The sequence below is a fragment of the Mandrillus leucophaeus genome, unplaced genomic scaffold (genome assembly GCF_000951045.1).
Source record: "Mandrillus leucophaeus isolate KB7577 unplaced genomic scaffold, Mleu.le_1.0 Scaffold1229, whole genome shotgun sequence".
In the NCBI taxonomy this organism is placed as follows: domain Eukaryota; kingdom Metazoa; phylum Chordata; class Mammalia; order Primates; family Cercopithecidae; genus Mandrillus; species Mandrillus leucophaeus.
This window is the reverse complement of record NW_012100643.1, coordinates 593,160-597,195: the sequence shown is the minus strand read 5'-3', so window position 1 is coordinate 597,195 and position 4,036 is coordinate 593,160. Positions and strand designations below refer to the sequence as shown.

The window sequence follows — 4,036 nt, the reverse complement described above, 5'->3', positions numbered from 1 at the left end:
CATGACTTTGTGAACTCTGATCTTAAGTAGGCCACAGCACAGGACCTGAGTATGGCCACTGGAAGCTGAGAAAAATTGCTGGCTGATAGCCAGCAATAAACCAAGAAACTTATTCTGGATTTTTGCCGACAATATGGATGAGCTTATAAGCAAATATTTTCCCAGACCCTCTATATAAGACTACAGCCTAGTGGACATCTTAATTTCAGTCTTGTGATGTCCTTAGAAAGATAATTCAGATAGCTGCGGGTGGCTGTGCTGGTGGCGTTCAAGATGTCGACCAAGAATTTCCGAGTCAGTGACAGGGACTGGATTTGCCCTGACAAAACATGTGAAAATGTAAACTTTCCTAGAAGAACCATCTGTAATCGATGTGATCGGGAGAAAACAACTGAGGCCAAGATGATGAAAGCTGGGGGCACTGAAATAGGAAAGACACTTGTAGAAAAGAGCCGAGGCCTATTTAGTGCTAATGACTGGCAATGTAAAACTTGCAGCAATGTGACTTGGGCCAGAAGATCAGAGTGTAATATGTGTAATACTCCAAAGTATGCTAAATTAGAAGAAAGAACAGGATATGGTGGTGGTTTTAATGAAAGAGAAAATGTTGAATATATAGAAAGAGAAGAATCTGATGGTGAATGAGTTTGGACATAAAGAGAAAAAATACAGAGGGAAAGCAGTTGGTCCTGCATCTATATTAAAGGAAGTTGAAGATAAAGAATCAGAGGGAGAAGAAGAGGATGAGGATGAAGATCTTTCTAAATACAAATTAGATGAGGATGAGGATGAAGATGATGCTGATCTCTCAAAATATAATCTTGATGCCAGTGAAGAAGAAGATAGTAATAAAAAGAAATCTAATAGACGAAGTCACTCAAGGTCTCGATCTTCACATTCACGATCTTCATCACGCTCATCCTCCCCCTCAAGTTCAGGGTCTAGGTCCAGGTCCCGTTCAAGAAGTTCTTCCAGTTCATAGTCAAGATCTCGTTCCAGTTCCAGAGAACGTTCGAGATCTTGTGGGTCGAAATCAAGATCCAGCTCCAGGTCCCACAGGGGCTCTTCTTTCCCACGAAAAAGATCTTATTCAAGTTCATCATCTTCTCCTGAGAGGAACAGAAAGAGAAGTCGTTCTAGATCTTCTTCATCTGGTGATCGCAAAAAAAGATGAACAAGATCACGGTCACCCAAAAGCCAGGTGGTTGGTGAAAACACTAAACAACCCTGAGCCCAGGGCCAACCCCTACGGAATACCACTATTTTACCCAGACACCACAGGTCATCTTCTGGATCATCCCATTCTGGTTCCCGTTCAAGTTCAAAAAAGAAATAATGTATTAAAATTTACATCTTAAAAAAAAAAAAGAAAGATAATTCAGTCAAAAATGCCTGGGTTTGTGGCTTATAGAATTGTGATATAATAAATAGGTGTAGTTCTAAGTCACTAAGTATGTGATAATTTGTTTTACAGATATGCAAAAAGAAACACTTCATACCAGTTTCTGGTATCCTTTGCATCTGCGATTGTGTAATAGCATTGTTTTATTTCCATTTTGGGCGGTGATATGGATTGGCTGTATTGCTACCCAAAATCACATCTTGAATTTTAATCCCCGTAATCCCCACGTGTCAAGGGAGAGACTAAGTGGAGGTAATTGAATCATGGAGGCGGTTTTCCCCCACGCCATTCTCATGGTAATAAGTGTGTAATGAGATATGATGGCTTTATAAATGTTTAGTAGCTCCTCCTGCATTCCTTCTCCTTCCTGATGCCTTGTGAGAAAGGTGCCTTGCTTTCCCTTTGCCTTTTGGAATGATAGAAAGTTTCCTGAAGCCTCTCAAGCTATGCTGAACTGTGAGTCAATTCAACCTCTTTCCTTTATAAATTACCCAGTCTTGGGCAGTTTCTTATAGCAGTGTGAAAACTCATGAATAGAGGCTGTGATTGAATGTCCCTCAGATATTAAGGGACATAATGAAAGTTATATATGCAAATTTTTTAATTTTTAATATGAGAATTTAATGTACTGAAGCTTGGAATAATTTGTACAATCCAACAGAATATAATGCAATACAAATTTGAGATGCTGATGCTGGAAGACCTCAGCTAACTTTTCCTATATATTATTAACTCATTTAATTAGTCATGATATGTCTAGTAGTTTAGATTCTACCATTCCTTTAGAATGTGAAAATAAGGAAAATGAGAACCGAGCAGGAAAAAGCATTCTCCAGGCTCATGAACTTGTATTCATAAGAAAGTCATAAAATAATTCTTGGACTATCGACTAAGGAAATTTGTGTACTGTAATCAAATACTGAGTGATGTCAACAAGATAAAAAAAAATAGAATGTCCCAGCAAAGATACCCTCAGAGAAACACCAATTTAATAATCAAGTATAGACAAAAATACATTCATGAGAATCCAGTTAAGAAGCTGTAGCATCCCAGAGAAGTCAAAGACTAAGAAGAGCCACACCGAAACAGATAAGTGGAAGAGTTCCACTTTGCCCGTACCATGCCCTACCCCAATCTGGCACAGCTCCATGTAGAGAGAGATTACCTTGGCCTGTGATTTCTCCCATGGAATTGAGGGAACTAGAGAGAAAAGTATGCATCCAGCATCCCTAGATTTATGGATTCCTACTCAAAAGGACTGCTTCCATCTCACCTCACCTAGAGCACTGAGGGAACCCAGCATAATTGTAATGAGTCAGGGAAGCTAAGAGCAAAGAGGGAGTATTTCTCGGAAAGTGGTGCAGCTGAGCCTATGGCACATATTTCAACAGCTAGTGTGGATCTCAATAGAGGACATGGATCTTAGCAGACAGCATGAGCCTCTGAAAATAGTACAATAATCAGCAACCAACATAGCTATCAGCTGATGATATAGATATCAGCAGCCAGTGTGACTCTCAGCAGCTGGTGCAATTCTCAGAATATGGTAATACTCTCAGATGATGTCCCAGTTATCAGGATCTAACACAGATCTCAGCAGCTGATGCAGACTCAGCAGATGGCATGGATCCGAACATCTGTTGCAGTTCTCAGCTGACAGTGCACATCCTGGTAGATAGCACAGCTCATAGCATTTGTCACGGATCCCAGTAGACTGTGTGGTTCTCAGAAGCCAGTGCAGATTTTGCCAGACAGCATGGATTTCGGCAGATGGCACAGTTATTAACTTACCATGTACCTTTCAGCAGCTGACATAGATCCCAGAAGCTCACACAGATTTCAGCAGATGAATCAAGGAAATAAGAAGCTACCAAAGGAACAAAATAAATCTCCAGTAATCAATTCTCAACGTATGGAAATCTGTGTATTGCCTGACAAAGAATTCAAAATAATTGTTTTAAAAAGTTTCATAAGCTACAAGAGAAGGCAGATAGAAAACTAAACACAAATCAGAAAAATAATACATTAACAAAATAAGGATATCAACAACGATATAGAAACCATATAAAGAATGAAACGCTCAATCCTGTGATCTCAGCACTTTGGGAGGCTGAGGCGGGTGAATCACCTGAGGTCAGGAGTTCGAGACCAGCCTGGCTGACATGGTGAAACTCCATCTCTATTAAAAATACAAAAATTAGCTGGACGTGGTGGCACATTCCTGTAATCCCAGCTACTTGGGAGGCTGAGGCAGAGGAATTGCTTGAACCTAGGAGGTGGAAGTTGCAGTGAGCTGAGATCTGTGCCATTACACTACAGCCTGGGTGACAGAGCAAGACTCAGTCTCAAAAAAAATAAAAGAATGAAACAGATTCTGAAACTGAAGAATAATGTAACCAAAGTGAAAAAATTTAATAGAGGGCATCGAAAGGAGACTTCTTCAAACGTAAGAAAGAATCAATAAACTCAAAGACAGGTAGTTTGAAATTATTACACTAAAAGAGCAAATGGAAAGAAACAACAAAAATAATGAAGAAGTCCAGTCTCCAACTCCCAGCGCGAGTGACACAGAAGACCGGTGATTTCTGCATTTTCAACTGAGGTACTGGGTTCATCTCACTAGGGAGTGCCGGA

At 40.0% G+C, this 4,036-nt stretch overlaps 1 pseudogene; it reads left to right on the top strand.

Annotated features, from left to right (window-relative positions):
- Nucleotides 1-245: 245 nt before the first annotated feature.
- Nucleotides 246-1,358, top strand: LOC105533152 (annotated as a pseudogene).
- Nucleotides 1,359-4,036: the final 2,678 nt, after the last annotated feature.